Raw genomic sequence first — 19,379 nt, 5'->3', positions numbered from 1 at the left:
TAAAAGTTAAACATTCTAAAAATATAATTATTAGCAAAAACCAACAATACCAACAACCACATGATCAAGTGAATTGCAGCGGAATAGCTGCGCTTGATTGTGTTGGCATAACAAAAATGAAAATAGTGGAAATAAGCAAACGATAATTTACAAGGCGTACTTAGCACGGTGCATAGGCAACTGGCTGAGGCAAATAGCTACCACTTCTACCATTTTTTCAAATTATTGTTGCTTTCCCACAATAAATTTTCATTTAAACGGCCTCGAGCTCAATATAAATTGTTGAATATAAACAAATATTAAAATTAAATAATTTTAAGTTAAATGGCCAATCTTGTCAATATGTGAGTGTCGTAAAGTTTTGATAAGCGTCAGCTGTGACATGGCAGCTAATAACGTTTTCATGTCTATAGCTGTTGATGAACTACGAGCCTTTTGCTGTTCTTCAACCTTCCCGGATGTCTGCTGCACATCCTTCGACGAACAAGCAGCTTCATCCTTCTGTTGGTCCTTTGCGGATGCATCGTCGGGTTTACCCTGGAAGTCGTATTTGTCCACGTCGATGCCTTTAGCTTCCATAGCCTCCCGCAACCGGCATAACAACTCCACTTTTCTTCCGGAGGTGGCCAAATTACGCTTTTCCAACTCTTGTTTCAGCTCCTCAATCTTTAAGTCCTGAATTTTCGCCATTTTCAGTAGTTTATCCTTCGGGATTTATTTAACAATCCCACTTCTGACACCAATTGTTACGATTATCCTTGAAACCTCGTCCGGATTTCCCAAATCTCTCGGTTCGTATCGCTGGATTGTTAAATAAATGCAATCGATGACCAAATTGTAGTACAATTAACTTTATTGTACAACAAACAATTTACAATACTCGCTAATACAGTAAAAACACTTAACAACACTTGTTAAAGCAATAACAGCGCTTAACTAAACTTGGTAACACAAGTAAACTTATATCTTGCTTATTCGCAACTCACTTCTCTGCTCACTTTACTTGTAGCTTGCTGTCTTGTAACTAACTCACCTCGCTGTGGCGGCGCCCTTATATACCTGCGCTGGCACTTATGGCAACTCTAGAACATTCTGAAGTTTATCGCTCATTCTCTTTCTCTCGCTGTTCGCAGTGTTCATCCAACTTGACGTTTCTCTTTGTGGAACATTCTACGTCATTCCTCGAACATTCCGCCTATTTCTCGTTGTTCGCTTCGCGTTGCCGCAGTATTCGCCACATAATAATACAAGGTGGTATCAGTTGTAACAGCTCGATTTGATACTGAAACATGAGAAGAAAAACGGGAAGAAATTAAGCCCCATTTGGGGGAAAAATATAAAATTTCACATTTTTTCCTAAATAAAATTTGCTTTTTTATAGTATATTTGTAATGGAATGAAATAAAATAAGATAAAATACCTTTTTAAGTAAAAATGTGTATACTGAGAAAAAATAAAAAAAAATTTTCAACTATATTATTGGGCAAAGAATTGTTCAAGAACACTGTCTCACCTAAGGCAGTCAATATGGCGGAATTAGAGCGAGAAGCTGCCAGCCGATAACACATTGTATTATTGTATCATGGACAGTCAGTATCCAGTTGCCATATGTAACGCGAATTTTAGTATGTGGTTGCCCATCGGCTCTCAGTCGCATAGCATCATAAAAGAATGGGACAATAAAGGACCAATGGTGAGAAATATGTTGTTAGATTTTGTTTTATAATAAAATCGACAACGAATTCAATTTTTACTCCGTTTTTAAGTGTTTCCGACAATTTCGAACCGAGATATTCAAAAAATATGCTGAATATATTCCGTTTATATTCAAATCCCAGAAATAGTAAGAAAAAGTCCGAAGTAGTCAGATTTAGTCCTAAAAGCGTTCCTTAGCTCTAAAATGACAGTTTTGCCATTAGGTGTGTACTCGTATTGAGAGGACAAAATTCTCCAGCAGAAAAAGTTCTGAGAATTTAGCAGAATTCGTTCTCAAAGAGACGAAATATCAACAGAAGTACGAGAACGCAAAATTTGCAAAAACTTGCAACCTTCGAAACAGCTGATCACTTACACAGTTGCCACTGGTGATTAATTTGGCAATTTATTTTCTGCTTGGTACATTTTCCCCCGATTTGGTATTTTATACAATTGAATAGTTTTGGATAAGAAAAACCTTCTTAAATACAAATTAATTATATCGGAATGAATAAGTTATTTTTTTTCATAATTATTTGGGATATCACATGGTGACGCATTCAAAAAAAAAAAGATTATCTCCTCCAAACACCCATCATTGATCCAAAAGAAATGTAATAGATACAGCTTTAAAATTATAAAATTCATTTCAACAATCAGCCTACCAAAACCGAAAACTTCAGCAAAAAAACATTTCAGCATGCTGCATTTAAATCTAGTTTGGTATGTTTAATGGAAAATTATGGTACAAACGAAAAATGTCATACGGCAACCATAGTCAGCAGACACTAGAGTAAACAAACTGGAGATTAATAGCAAATGAACGAAAAATAAACTCAACAAACGTTGTGCTTATTAAATTTACTCACTTTTTCGTTGTATACTAGCATTAATAATAAAACTTGCAATAAACAACTCAAAAAGGCCATATTTCCTTTTGTTTATTTACAAACATGTGTTTGTGATCAGCTGATTTTCTTACTTGCAAGTTTTAGCTGGGAAAAATTTTTCCAGCAGAAATTTGCAGCTCTCTTTAAATTTTGCTCTCTCAATTTCTCCTACTTTGCAAGTTTTTTGGGTACGAGAATGCAAAACCAGTAAAACTTTTCTAAAACTTTAGATAGTTGGTCGTACGAGTACACTCCTATTCTTTGGACTAAAAGTTTGGTTTTTTGCGTTCCTTTACTTTTTCCTGTTATTCTATTTTAGTGAGCGCATTTTGCTTACGCTCTTGCATTTTGACACTTTTCAGATTTTAGTCCAAAAAGATAAGGAATGGACCTTATATCGCACGTTTAATAATATAACGAAGTATTTCAAAATTTCAATTTTGTGGGAAAACGCAATCAAAGTTTTATCAATTCATACAGTTGGTATGCAAAAGCCAGACATACATATCTTCGTCATATTTGGGAAGTTTGGTTATCTATTAAGCACGGTTATGTATTAGCACATTTGGCAGTCACGGAGTGGTTTTCTAGAAATTTTTGTCGTAAATGAGTTTAGCTCAATAACAACTTTCCAAACAACACCACTCTGTAACGGTGAAAATATACAAATCTGTACAAATGTATAACTCGTGTGATGACTGCTTTAGACTGAACATTTTATAATTATCATGCTTATTAATTGCATAATTAAATCTCCAAAAACGTAAATTTTGAGTTAAATCTTTGTATTATTAAACGTGCGATATGTATAGTGAAAATAATTTTATGTCGTGTCTAACATTTTTTAAAAGCGATGTACATATGCACTATGTGAGGCAATCGCAAAATATTTGAATATGTGAAATACATTGGACATAAAAGGAATCCAAATAATTTTTGTCTTGGCCGGCATCGTTCCAGTAATTTCGGGAGCTGGAACGGGACATGATAAAAATATAGTAAGATAGAACCGCTGAGAGGCACTTTTAAAATTCTTGACGCTTGCGAGCTATTTAATTTTAAAATTTTAAACACAAGCTCACACACACATTCTCATTTTCAATCCCAAACAAAAACAATTTGGAATCATTTATTTTAATTGATTCTGAATTTTATATTACCTTGTTTATACCTACGCTAAAACCGCATTAACAAAATCCGATTTCACTCGACATACATTTATTTCAAGCGTTTATACCTCTGTCTTTATGGCGCACTCGATGGAACAGTATTCAATGGAAGCAAAGCACAATTTCTCAAAAAAAAATCGCCAATTTTTGTTTTAAACGAAGTTTATGAAATCGATTTAACAAATATTTTATTTAAAAAATGAGATACTGTTATAATCTTGTTTTTTAAAACCAAAAACGAATATAATACCTTCAGAGGGTAATAATAAATAGCACAAATCACTTATATAATAGTGATGCACAAACAATTTTCTTTAAAAATACGCATACTTATTAAAAATATTTGTTTCAACACATTTTGCAATAGGACTGCGTAATTATTAAATTTATTATTACTCATATTAATTGATTAATCGCACAATCCGCTTTAGCTCGGCGCTAAAAATTAAATAAAAACCTATAATACGGCGAGATCAGCTATTTACACAATTTCTTCAAAATCACCTATAGTGTCTGAATGATTTACATTTCTGTTGTTGTCATATATTGAGCTATTCAACCTTCATAACATACTGTTTGATATTGGAAACGTTTTACAGCAGAAAGTTTTAGCCTTCATATAACAATTTATTCGAACTATTGAATTAAGGCTTTCCAACCGCATCCTATTTCGAATCTTAGTTTTTGTTGAATTCATTACGAAAAAAACGCGCTGAACAAAGCATTGAGTGCAAAACATTTTATTGCCTGTTGCAGTTTTCACTCCGTAAGCAATTATCCAAAATTCTTCAGAGTCGGATGGAATGGTTCCGAGAAAAGTTATTCCATGGGAAAGTTAAGATTTAAATATTCAGTTTCCGCTGCTTTTATTTCCTTTAAAGTCAAATAGTGAATTGGTAGGTCCCTGAAACTCGCCCTCGTGCGATTCACACACTTTCCTGGTGACCAAATTAAAGCTTTTTTTAAAGTATTTAATTGACTAGGTAATCGTTTGAAAAGTTCTTCGATTAGGGTGATTAAACATTTTTGACAGTCTTTTAATATGATGATGATGATTAAGTCAAGTTTATGATGCAGTTCATTCGCCTCTTCTGTAAAATTATCGTGGAAAACTAAGTTTTGTGTATTTTTATAATTGGAAAAAAATTTATTTGAAGGGAAAAAATCGCCAAAAATCGCCAATGGCGATTTCCTGAATTTTTACGCGCAAATATCCAAAAAAAATCACCAAATCGGCGCGAAATCGCCAAATCTGGACACTCTGTTTGTAATTGAGAGAGAGAGCCACGTTATTCGGTTGTCGTGGAAACGCCCTTTTACGGCTTTCCCACGGCACCAGCGTTGCCAGGTTGACGTTTTTAACGTCATTTGGACGTTTTTTGTATATTGTTGACGTTCGGACGTTTTTTGTGCAAAAAATTACGTTTTTTACCTTCCCAATAATTTTTCTGTTACTAAATCTTGTAAGTAGAACTGATTTTGAATTATTTTCTTAATAAATCTTAACAAGCTTTGTTTTTTGCAGCAGCTTTTTCAAAAGATATTTATCCTTTGTACACAAATGAGTTAAATACGATGCAAACCAAGCGTACGCGCGTTTTTTTTTTTGGATTCTTGGACTAAGGATCCCGTGTTAAAAGGCTGGTTACGAGGCTTATTGCAATGTTTGTCCAAATCAGGAAGAGCTGATTTATTTTTATTTTTTTATTTTTTTGTATTTATTCAAGTCTATGAAATACAGGTTTCTTACAGACTAAGAGCTATATGTAACAAACAACGTAAAAACTTAACAATATATTACAAAACTGTATTCAATATGTTAATAAGTTCGTACTTAGATATTGAGAAATCAAACGAAACAGAGTTCGAGATCCTGTTAAGTTCATTGATAGCTCGAGCGATGGGAGCATTTCGAGCATAATCAGTTCTAAGAATTTGTTCATAGAAGGGTACAACAATACGCAGAGACCTCCGCGGGATGTTAAAATTAATCCGAGCGAGAAGAGATGTACAATCAATGTCACCACTAATAATATTGAAAAAGAAAGATAATGAAAGAATTACTCGCCTTGTCTCCAGCGTTTTCAAATTTATTAGAAGTAACCGCGAATTATAAGTAGGCATCGGCTCAGAGAAGTTTAATAAGCGTAGCGCAAACCTAAGAAATATTTTTTGGACCCTTTCAATTCTATTTACTGCGGAAATATGGTATGGTCTCCATATTATAGCACCATATTCCAAGTTTGACCGAACAAAGGCTGTATAAAGTAATTTAAGAGTATAAGGATCCGAAAATTTCGCACAATTACGCCTAATAAAGCCCAAAAGTGAGTACGCTTTAGCGATAATAAAGCTTATGTGGCTATTAAAAGAAAAGTTCGAGGTAAAGAAGATACCAAGATCCTTAGTTTCTTCTAAAGAATCTAAAACAGAGTCATGTTGTTGTTGTTGTTGTAGCGGCTACAACAACCCCGCCCAGATCGGTTGGTATCTCAGTCGTTGTCGTCAAGTTCCACTAACGGCAACCCTAGGAAGCGTGCAGCTTCTGCGGGGTTTGCCCATAAGGACAAGGTCGTTAGGGATGTCGGGTTTGCCGGGCATGCGAAGAGATGTTTCGAGTCATGTGGGGTCTCTCCGCACGCCGGACATTCATTAGGCACATCCTCATTCAGCCTACTCAGGTAGGAGTTTAACCTGCTGCAGTAGCCGGAGCGAAGTTGTGCAAGTGTGGTGCGCGTCTCCCGAGGCAGATGAAGCTCCGTCTCGTCAATGTCCGGGGGTGGTGTGCCTAGAACGGCATTCACAGGGCTAGAGTCTACATAACTCGAGACTGAGTCCCTGTGAATGCCGTTCAAGGCCTGTCTGTAGGCTGTCGGGTCCAGAGGTTGCTTAATGAACCTCTGGACTTCGTCCGTTAGTTCATATAGATGCCTCCTGACGTGCCTAGGCGGGGGCTCCTCTGCAAGCAGCTGTCTGCACGGGTGGCCACTTCTGTGGGTCCCGATCAGGAACTGCTTGCAGAGCATTATATTGTTCTCCTTTACCGGGAGCATTTGCGCCTCGCCGTGCAGGTGGTGTTCAGGCGTCATCAGGAGGCATCCCGTCGCTGTCCTCAGTGCGGTGTTTTGTGCGGTCTGTAGCTTCGTCCACTGCGTCCTACTAGTCCCAGGCGACCACACTGGCGCTGCGTAGTTCAAAACCGGCCGGCCTATTGCCTTGTATGTTGCCAGCAACGTTTCTTTGTCTTTGCCCCAAGTACTGCCGGCTAGCGACTTGAGGACCTTGTTGCGGCTCTGTACTTTATTGACAATAGCGGTTGAGTGCGCAGAGAAGGAGAGCAGGCTGTCGAAAGTTACTCCGAGTATTTTGGGGTTATTCACCGTCGGAATTGGTGTGTCATCGATGTGAATCCCCAGCGGTAGCCTGACCTCCTTCGTCCAGGTTGTGAACAGGGTCGCGGAGGATTTCGTAGGGGAGAGGGCTAGACACTTTGCAGTGAAGAAGCGAGAAAGTTCGGAGAGATAGCCGTTTACTTTCGAACACAGGTCATCAATTCCATTCCCAGTCGCCATAATCGAGCAATCGTCGGCATAGGAGACAATCGAGACTCCCTCTGGTGGTTGAGGGAGCTTTGAAATATAAAAGTTAAACAGTAGCGGGGAAAGGACACCACCCTGAGGAACCCCCTGTTTTATTTTTCGCTGCTTACTCGTTTTGTCTCTGAACATTACCGACGAATGTCGACCACTTAGATAATTTGCCGACCACCGTTTGAGCCTCTGTGGGAGAGAGGAGGCCTCTATATCTTCTAGTAGCGTGGAATGGCAGACGGTGTCAAACGCCTTTGACAAGTCCAACGCTACTAGAATCGTTCTCTCACAGGGACGGTTACGGTTAAGGCCACGAGTTATCTGAGTGTTTATGGCGTTAAGTGCTGTTGTTGTGCTGTGCACTTTACGGAAACCATGCTGATGCTTCGCTGGGGTCAGGTGATTTGTGAAGTACGGGAGTAGCAAGGCCTCGAGTGTCTTCGCTACCGGGGAAAGGAGTGTAATCGGACGATACGAATCTCCTTTGTTTGCAGGTTTCCCCGGTTTGAGCAGTGGGACCACTCTCCCCACCTTCCAGATGTCTGGGATGATGAGAGTGGCCATTGACAAATTGAGGACCTCCGTTAGGTACGCTACCCCCGCAGGACCCAAATTTTTCAGCATCAGCATGCATATACCGTCGGGACCCATGGCTTTGGAGGCTTTCGCCTTCCCGATGGCCACCTGAACTTCACCGCAAGTGAAAGCAAGGGGGGGCACAATTTGTTGGCAGTTTGTGCAGCCTTCTGGTCACTCGACGCTTGGCTTTGTCCACCGGAGGATGCAGTATGAACTGCCGGCTAAAATAGCTCGCGCATCGCTCCGGGTCCGACGAAGCATGGTCGCCGAAGGAAATTTCGACTCTGTCGTCGTGCTTCGTCGGATTAGACAATGACCTCACGGTTGACCAAAGCTTGCTCACACCAGAGGTGAAGTTGCAAGTCTTCAGATGCTCCTCCCACTTCTTCCGCTTATGTACGTTTACAAGTTGCCGAATCTCCGCGTTGAGATCCCTGATACGGGGATCTCCGGGATCGGCCTGACGAAGGCTATCACGCTCATTTGCTAAAACAGCCGCTTCGGCAGGGAAGCTTGGACGTGGGTCCGATATGCACCCTGCCGGTATGAAGCGGGCTGCAGCAGCAGTGATAGCCCTGCGGAACTTACGTTCACCGAGGTGGACGTCGGTTGGTGTGGGGAGCGATGTGAAGGTGTTTTCAGTAAACTCCGCGTAACCTTTCCAGTCAGCTTTAGAAAAGTTGACATAGGTCCGGTGTTTGGCGGAGGCAAAGTCGGTTGGTTTATCAATCGAGATGACTATGGGTAGATGGTCTGATGCTAGAGTCAGCATAGGTCGCCACGTTATGCTGTTTATCAGACCAGCGCTGACTATTGTGATGTCTGGCGAGCTACTGCAGTTACCCATAATCCTGGTGGGTGCGTCGTCGTTCATTGTGCAGAATGTCGAATCGTCTATCTGCTCAGCCAAGTCTGTTCCCCTACGATCGTTTGACAGGCTTGAGTGCCAAAGATCGTGGTGCGCATTAAAGTCACCTACTACCATACGGTTTTCACCTCTGAGGAGCGCACCTATATCAGGGTGATATCCTGCCGGGCAGCAGGTGACAGGGGGTATGTATATATTAAATATTTCGAGCTCGACATCGCCTGACCGGATAGCGATGCCCTGACATTCTAGGGTGGTATCCCTGCGGTCGATGTCTGCTTCGATAAGACGATACTGCACGGTGTGGTGCGTGATGAACGCTAAGCCACCACCATTATCTCGCTCGCGATCTCGACGGTGCACGTTGTACCCGGCACAATTCAACAAAGTTGAATTGCTGTGCAACTTCGTCTCTTGGACCGCAGCTATTAATATACCATGCCGACACATAAAGGCGGTTATCTCCTCAATCTTGCTCTGTAGCCCGTTACAGTTGAATTGGAGGAGCTTCATGTGGTTCGGGAGACGTGTTGTGATGTGGGGTGTGAGTGAGGTGTATGTTCTTGCCGCCGTTGGCTGTGTGTGCTGCTGGGGTGATTGCCTCCCTGTGGTGGTAGTGGGGGGCGTCGCAATAGATGTCAGCGACCGAGCAGCGCAACACGGGCCCTCGAAGTTCCCCGTCCAATCTCGCGTGGTGCGCAGGCCTGAACATGCCCTAAAGTGGCACCAGCCAAGGCAGGTGTTGCACTTGACTGATGTCACATTACGGAATATTCTGGTCTGACATACCGTGCAGATTGTAGGGGGAACCAAGAGTTGTTGGCGGCGGCGTGTGGGTGGTGGTGCGGTTGTGTGTGTTATGTGGTCTGTGGTGGCTGTGGTATGTTGTTGTGTTGTGGCGACTGTGTGTGGTTGCTGTGTGAGTGTGTGGGGCTGCGCGGGCGGACTATGGGTTGCCGTGGAGGCTGCTCTATTAGAGCAACAGGGGGCCACGTACGACGTGGTCCACTGTCTGTGTGTCCGTAGTCCCGAGCAGACCCTGAGGTGACTCCACCCCTCGCAGGCATTACACTTGACTGAGGTGGAGTTGTGGTGTAAACGTCTTCGGCATACACAGCAGGTGTATATTTCTGGCCCAGGGTTTGACTCGATGCCAGCCCTGAGTAGGAGAATGCGTAGTGAATGTTGCCCTATGGACGGACAACTTCTGAGATACTTCGCCGACCTAAACGGGGTTAGATCGCCGAAACAACAGCCCTTGGTCGGGTGAAACCCGAGTCATTCCGGTACGTAGAACCGGCTGTCGTGGGAATGAAAAAAACAGAGTCATCAATCATATAGGTGGAAGGCAAAACATTTTGTATCTTCGCGTACGTTATTTTGAAGCACTTTTTTATATTTAAGGAGAGGTGAGAGTTTAAGCACCAGACCTGGAGATTATCAATATCTGCCTAAACCTTATTAATGTCATCACGATTTTGAATATTAGAATATATTTTTAGATCGTCAGCATATAATAGGTATTTAGCGAAAGAGAAGCAACTGCTTATGTCATTTATAAATAACACAAAGAGCAGTGGGCCTAAAATGCTTCCTTGAGGAACGCCTGAACACGCTATAAAAGGTCGTGAGTTGGTGTTATCAACAGTGACCACACATTGCCTATTAGATAGATAAGATTTTATCCACTTTAAAAAAACAGAGTGAAATCCCACTTGTTCAAGCTTACTAATTAGCACCACGTGTGATACTTTATCGAAAGCCTTGGAAAAGTCAGTGTATACGCAATCAACTTGAAGACCAAGTTGGAAAGACTCGAAGCAGTATTCACTAAATTCAGTCAAATTAGTAATTGTAGACCGATTTGGAATAAAGCCATGCTGAAATGGTGTAATTAGACTTTTGGTTGCAAAATATATTTTCTCTTTTACAATAACCTCAAAAAGCTTCGAGATGGTGAACAGCTTTGAAATCGGACGATAGTTACAAACATTATTCTTATTTCCACTTTTGAAAGTAGGAGTAATGCACGTAATTTTCCAATCTTCCACAAAATAGCCTGAAGCCAGAGACATATTAAAAATAATTGTAAGTGGTAAAATTAACGCTGGTGCATTTTTGAGCAAAAAAACCGAAATACCATCAATATCAGTTTTTTCTGAAGGCTTAAGACCCATTATTCCGTTTAAAACATCCTCAGATGAAAGTCTGAGAGATCCAAAATTTACGGAAGAAACATTGTCTACAGAACCAGCCACAAATTCGGAGTTACTATCATCCAATATAAAATTAGAGCTAAAAAACTTCGCGAATAAATTTGCTGAATCAGTTAAGTTACTAGCAGATTCGTTCTCCAAGAATATAGCAGATGGAATACTGGAGATAGATTTTTTTTGATTTGATGAAACTCCAGAATGATTTGGGGCTGGCATTTATACCTGACTCAACATTAAGTATATAATTACTATAAAGAAATTTATCCAAACAGTTAAATTCCTTCATGTATTTTTGGTATGATGCATAAAATATAAAGTTACCAGTAGCCTTGTACCTTTTAAAGAATTTGTTCCTCAGATTCTTCAACTTCTTCAGGCGACGATTGTACCATGGAAGTTTATATGTTTTTTTCCTGACAATGGGAACCCATTTTAGACACACTTCAGATAATATGTCTTTAAAGATACAAAAACTAGCTGAGACATCAGAGGTAGAAAATAAATCCTCCCAATTAAGCTCAGATAAACATAAGTTTAATTCAGAAAAAATTACCGGCTTTAAAATTGAAACGTACATCTTCAACAGAGGCATTTGATGCAAACTTATAAAACTCAAAATTAATAGTCAGAGGAACGTGGTGCAAGTTAGATGGCGATAAAGGAAAATGACATTCTTCAATTGAGGTGTTTATATTGTCACTGACGAAAACAAGATCAAGAATTCTGCCAAGCCTGTTTACATATTTATTAATTTGCACTAAGTTAACGCTCAAAATATTGTCTACAAGATAAGACTCATGCGACTTACTAATATTTATGGGCATAAGGCCAGAGTTTGATATAGGAGACCAGCCTACATTAGATAAGTTAAAGTCACCTAATACACAAACATGATTATCAGCTACCTTACTTAGAATTAAAGAGGTCACATTATCAGTGTGTGCACTATAAATGTAATCCGCGCTATTGGGTGGAATGTATGAAGCAATAACAAACAGCGAGCTTGGCGAAGAAGCTCCCTTAATGCTAACACATAGCTGGTCCATAAGCGAATCATAATTATCAAGCGCAACCAAGTGAGAATGAAATTTTCTTTGAACAGCAATGAGAACGCCCCCACCTCTATCGCAGCCGGTTTTCAGGGAGTCTCTTTCTTTGCGGTAAACGTTATACAAATTGGAGTCAAAATACTCACTATCAAAGAAATTAATTGTAAGCCAGGTTTCAACAAATACAATGACATCAAAATCCAAACGAGAACTAAAAAGCCGTACTGCCTCCCCTTTAGTTCGAATGCCAGAGACATTCTGGAAATATACCTTAAGGTCATATATATTATTATTAGCCGCGCCGGCTTCTGCACATCTTGTTGTTGTACTGGCTTCTACACATTTTGTTGTTGGGTTCGACCTCTTCGTTTGCGACCTCCCCGTTTGCGAAAAAAATTAAATGGTTTCACTATTACATTTATAGGCCAAATTTTTAGAACACCCAACCTGAAGTTAACGTGGGTACGATTTTCTGCTGGGTCATCTTTTTTAACTAAAGCATAGCAAGAGAGAGCCTTTTTATCAATGTTCACATGCTTACACACATAATTCTTAATATCATCAGCAGTGACTTTAGGATCAAATGACGACAAGTGCGCCCACATCATACGATCAGCAATGCACAATTCGGGGCTTGCATTAGAACCCACAACAACTACGTTCTCAGTATATCCAGTAAAAAAACTGTGGTGAAGTCCTTTATGGGGATAAAGTTTCCAGAGGTGAAATTTTAGGTAGCACACAATTTCTTACACGCATGGTTGCTTTTCAGCACTCATGAAAGAAACTTAAGAAATATTTGAAAAAAAAGTTCATATAGTACATTAATTTTGGAAAGCAATACCATATAATGTATGTACTCTGGTTAATAATATCAAAAAATGTATTAGAACCACCGGTTAATGTTATATTTGATACAAATTAATATTGCTGCCCCGAACGCTCTGCGCCTTGCCACTGAATACTAGTTTACTTAAAATTACATCCCTGGTCCTTGTTCTTTCTGTATCGCACCGTGGTGAATTCACATTTCTCAGAAATTTGACAACAAAACAAAACAAAGCGAGTATTTTATTTGCAAATTTTTGCGATTTCTATTGTTTAATGTAAATTTATGTCTTTTTAGGATATGTCGAGCCAACAAAGAAGGCGCAGTTGGAAAATTGAGTAATTAGTAATGAAGTAGCAGGCATATTTAGAAAATTATGCCGATAAGCAGGATGGAATTTGGGAAAGTAAGTGCATGGTTGCAGAATATCTATGTATAAAAAGTATTTAATTAAATTGTTTATAGAAATGTTATAAATCGAGTGGCTCATTTACGATGTACTCCAAAGATTTGGCGAACTTTTTTTCGCCTTTTCAACGTGCTAAGTAACAAGTTAAGAGGACTGCCATCACGGCCGGTAAGAAACCGCAAGCAAAGGGCAGACAACCTTCCAGGAAGCTGCCTCCTGTCCCCGAGTCGAAGCTGCAGTTCAGCAAGAGCAGGTCAGCAAATTGCTACCCTAATCAAACGTAAACTAAAGCGCTCTGCTGTGATTGCACTCCGTAAACGTGAAAACTTGGTGCATGCTGAGAAATATCAAACAAGAAAACTCCGTGATGGACGCCGTGAGATGGAGGAGCGCTGTGTGGCAAAGAAATGCGGCCAATTCGACGGGCCTGAAAAATCCAAATTGGCTTTTGTGATCCGCATCCGCGGTATCAACAAAGTTGCACAAAAAGAGCGTAGTTTTACAGTTCTGTCTTCGCCACATTAAAACCGTGTGTTCAACAAATTGAGCAAGGCAACCATTAATATGCTACGTATGCCGAACCCTATATGGGGTTATCCAAATCTTAAATCAGTTCGTGAATTGATGTACAAACGTGGAATGGTCGAGCGTGTCCCAATCTCTGCTTTGTGATCGAACGCAAATTTCGCGAAGCGCACGAAATTCAATGCGTTGATTCACTCCACTTCAAGAAAGCCCCCAACTTCCTGTTGCTATTCAAGCTCAACACATCAACCCGAGGCTGGCGCAAGAAGGCTAATCACTACGTTGAGGTTGGTGATTTCGGTAGCCGTGAGGATAAGATCAACAAATTGCTGCACAAGATGGCTTAAAGAAATTGTTGTTTTGTATTTAAGGCGACAATATAATTTGGCACATCTTCAAAAGACGCCCAAGCAAAAAAAAAAAGAAAATTAAAAAATTCCTGAAGTTGCCTTTTCACGGGTCGATTTCTGTCGACTGGAAAATTTACTTAAGATATCGACTAGCCAAAACGCTTACATAAAGGCAGCTTAAATAACGTTCAAATTAATCATCCCCTTTGAGATGGGAAATACCAATAACCATTTCATAATTTCGAAAATTATTCCATTTATATTTGTTCTTGCATTTTCCACACTACTTGTGAGGTATGCTTTTACGCGCGGAACCGATTTTTTTTTTTAATGTGCTCGGTTGCCCTATTTTCACCTTTACAACTCAACTTAAACAGAATTAAAACTAAAGCATGCAATATATAAAGAAAATTAAAAGTTGTCTTACATCTAGTAAACTTAAAAAATTGCACATTAATTTCATTTTTCATTATAAAATAAAATTAAATATTACAATTCCGTTGAAGTGTATACATATGTACATATTTACAAAATGTGGTCTGTTTGCACCCACAGTAAGTTCCCATAAAGCCTAGCCTAAATTCAGAACTGAAAAAAAAACACGAGCAAATGGGGTCGGAAACTACTAGCCCTAAAAGCATAATGTGGAAAATGTTTTAAGAGCTGCGAAATTGTATTGCAATAATAAAAATAACAGTGCATAAATTGGAAAAATGGCTTTTGTTTTGCTTTATAATTTTTGATAATATTGGTTCAGATGGAATTTTTTTTATTTTTCAGCTCGATAATGATGCACCCAGGGATGCATTTACTGTCTATGAAAATATTTCATGAAGCGTTCCAAAATTAGCTCCGAGCAACTAAAAGTTGGTTAAGCTTAAATGAAATAGTTTTTTATTAAATATTTATTCCTGGTATTTAGTAAAAACCATTCATCTCAATACTAATATATGAAATGAAAGTAAATAAAAATCTACGAATACATTTCATGAATATTTTGTCATAGGGCCATTATTAAATACGGACATAACTTTGTCGGGCGTTGGTACTGACGTATATAGAATTAATGAGTTAGAGAGAGATAAATATACAAGCTCAAGCGCTAATTTAGGTATACTTGTATACCTGTTACTCGTCTGGCATATACTCCAACTGCGAAAATAATGACAATTATAATCTATTTAGATGCATATTTTAGGTAAATATTATATCGTCGCCTGGATAAAAGATTGTCACAAGTTACTTTCGGTAACTCACAATTGAAGTTTGGAATGCAATTTCTCAGGAACTAGACTACAGATTTTCTCCAAAGTGTCGGAGAATGCTATGTACTAGTTCATGAAATTCTTAAATTGTTTTATTTTTTTAGTTTAGTGTCAACCATTTATGAGTTTAATAAATTTTTGTCGAATACGATATTTGTAAAAAAATTTGCAGTCAGTTTCAATGATATACTCCAAAATGTGATAACAATTTTTATAAATTAACGATACTTTTTACTAATCAGCCTAATCATGAGTTTCGCCCGAACCAAATTTCGCCAACAGTTTTTTCATCCACCTGTAGTGAATACACGCAAACGAAAAGTAAAAAGTGACCCGGTTCTAGAAAATGAAACTCATGATAAAGCTGAATATGTCGGAAACTAAAGAAGAACAGATAACTCTATTTGAAAGATTTTGATTAGTTTAGTACGACAGCAATACTAACGCAATTTCTACCAAATAGCCGAAAACATTTTAGTCAATTACTCGGAAACTAAAGAAGATATCCAAAAACCGCAAATTGTCAAAATGACGCTTCCGGCAATTTTCCATCCAAGCGACGATATTTGAATGTTACTCGCATATTTTCGAGCCTGTATGTAAATTTTCGGGAGAAAGGTGAAAAAGTATATTCATCTGCTGAAAAGATATTTTCGCAGATTCACAATTTATTTAAAATAAATCTATCAGCCCTATCTCCAATTCCATGTGAATAAATCTCTCCAGTGCTTAAATAATTTGCACCACAATAAATAGCTGCACAACACCCTAATTGCCGAAAAAGCGTTGCTTGCAACCCTAGTCCTTTATGGGGACCAAACTTGGTGAAAAAAAATAACTAAGTTTGTTTACTGGATATACTGAGACTACGTTGTTATTTCGCCTTTTGTTGTTTACTTTTGCCCACGCAGCATTGTCTTCAAATTCCCTTTCATCATTTATTTGTTGTTGAGCAAGCACAGCATTACCAGTACCCAAAACTGACAGGTTATCGGCAGAAGAAATGTTATCATTTGTAATGGGAGCATTGTTGTTGCTCTCAGCACTATCAGGCATTGAACTAGTACCTGCTTCAACATTAGCATTGTTAGGAGCGCAATCTTTGTTGTTAACAATTTTATTTTTATTACTTCGTTTGTATTTCTTTTTATTCTGCACTGTTCTCCATTCGTTCTCGTTACCAACAACTGCAGGAGGCTTGACAACAATACCCGAAGTAGGCGACGAAGATTGCGAAGTAGCGGCGATTGGAATTTGCGTCGCAGTTGAAATGCTAGCAGCAGCAGCAGCATCATTAGGCTGCGGCGGATTAGCAGCAGTATCAGCTGTTGTTTCAGCAGCATTAGCAACTACGTCGACAGAGCCCATAGCACCTGTTGGGGCGCAAGTAGAAGCTGGCTGCATGGATTTAGCAGTGTTGTTGTTGTATACATCAAAGAAATTTTCAAAACGAGTGAGCAAATGAGATAAAGTTGTATTATTCTCGTTAAGCTTACAGTGCAAATCACGAACCTCGGCTTGAAGACAATCTGTTTTTTGACGTAAGCACTCATTATCATTATGCAAAGCAGTCACAGCAGCAAGAAGTTGAGAGTTAACTCTTTTCAACTCGTTAAAATTATCATCGCCAGTAGGCGGCATTGGCACTTGCACTTGTATGGCTTGCTGTTGTTGTAACGACCAGTTATGCGAAGTCAAAGACTCGTCTAGTTGAGCGGGAGCACACAAACGACAGATATATATATTTTCAGCATTATTTAGATAATTTGGGTCGGCAGGCAAGTTACCAACAACACAATCTAAGTGATAAATTTCTCGGCAGTTTTCACATTGCACTGAAGTTTGGGCGCGCTCGACCCTATGGCCACAAAAACACGACATAATAATCCAATTGGTAAAATATAAAAGCACAGGAAAAGGCTAACAGAGTCAATGTCTCGTAACACAATTTTAATTGTTATGCGCCATTGAATTAAAAGTAAAAGCACAAGTTGAATTTAAGAAAAACTCGGAGCACGGCAAAAACACGTCCGTTCACGACGAGTAACAACTTCCAGTTGCAACAGGCGCGCTCGCAAAAGCACCAAAAAAGCTGTAGCAGCATAAAAAGTCAGAAAAAAGTAGGCGACTTTTTTAAGACTTCATTGAACATGTAATGAACGCAAAAAAGGCTGAAATATTGCTATGTTCCTTCTTAGCAGAACATAATTTAGCATTTTCGACAACCGACCACCTAACCAAATGCCTACAAGAGAAAAAAATATATATTAAAAATCAACACGATTCTTTAGCAACTTAAATGGCTATCAAACTGCATACACAAAAAAATGCTTAAAAAGCCGAATAAAAAGTTGAAAATCTAGCTGAAACTTTGCAGGTTTTTTATAATTTTTGAACAAATGAAATGTGGATTTATATTTCGTTTGTTATATAATGAGCTAGGCTTTTATGGAAAAATAATAAACATTAAATAAACAAAAGCAAAACAGCCACAATCGATTAAAATATTGATGACTTAATTAGCTGATCGCAAGTGTATGTATAAAATGATTTTTATATTAACGATCTCAAACCAGTTTACAATGAATTTTAAATATGCTCTGTCGAATAATATACCTTACATATATACTTATGTACCTTTGTATACAATAAAAGTTTAATAAGAACAATTCTGTGTGCATACATTTGAAAAAGACGTATTTGGGTAGGAAATGACGTTTTTCAGACCAAGAGGGACGTTTTCTCATGCTGAAGACCTGGCAACACTACACGGCACCCCAATTACGTACTTCGCTCTCTCATTCATGATTCGCACTCCAATTATCCTTCGAATTATTAAATTCGCCATACAAAATTTTTAGAGCCTATATTTTGCATCAATTTTGCAGCGAAGAAAAACAGAAACAAAACAGAGACACAGAACTGTCAAATCGAATTAAGAATGTGTTCGTGTGAATGGGGTAATTCGCGATCGTAATTGGGGGAGCGAAGTAACTCAGGATGTTGTGAGAAAATGGTATATAAATCCACCACCAAATTTCGAATCAATTAATCGAATGGTTGGGCAATGTCCGAAATTCGGAGAAAATCGAATTCGTGCTAGTATTATACAGGTAGGAATAAAAAATTTTGGGCAGTAACATCGATACATCGACTATGCATCGGAAAAATGAACATCGATGCTAAAAGACATCGCCAGAAACCATCGATATATCGATGGTTTCCGATGTTTCAAAATTCGTTAGGTTGTAGTCACATTAAATGGAAAATTCTTTCAGTACCAACTCTCTGTAATTCAATTAGAAAAATGCTTACATAGGGTTATATGTCCCTGTATTCATTTACCATTCCTTTACCCTTCCTATATATATAATAAGAATGCATCCCGTCGAGATTTCGCTGAGTCTAAAGTTCCAAGGCGCAATTTCGTTGAAATTTCACCGGAAACCCGGGCTTTTTAATGATTAAGAAAGCATATTTAATATCGAAAAATAAGAGTACACTCAGAATTTCTGAATGTTTCCCAAAAGAATAAGTAATAAACAGGGAACGGATTTTTAAGACCTAAACGCAAAATAAAACAACGAAAAAGGCTAGAAAAGGCACTAGAAATCGCAAAAAAGGCAAAAAAGGCCAAAATCTCGAAAAATTATCAAAAAATGCATTTGTTTGAGAAATGTTTATTTTACAAGAAAAAAGAGAAAAATTATGACTACATTCATTATATGAAAAAGTTCTACTTTGACTCCTTTCGAGTTTTTAACTCACTCTCTATAGTTGTAGTAACATTGAACCACAAGACGCATTTTGAAGTTGTCTGCCAGCGTTTTCATTCGATTTTCGCGAAGAAAAGCCTTGAATGTACTAAATGTGCGCTCGACGTGAGTTGATATAAGAGGCGTCCAATTTAAATATAGAACGTTTAAAACCTTCATATTATCAGGA

Source organism: Rhagoletis pomonella, unplaced genomic scaffold (assembly GCF_013731165.1).
Source record: "Rhagoletis pomonella isolate Grant_MI unplaced genomic scaffold, Rhpom_1.0 Rhpom_scaffold_00001, whole genome shotgun sequence".
Taxonomy (NCBI): Eukaryota; Metazoa; Arthropoda; class Insecta; order Diptera; family Tephritidae; genus Rhagoletis; species Rhagoletis pomonella.
The sequence above is the reverse complement of the archived record's forward strand: the minus strand, read 5'-3'. Positions refer to the sequence as shown.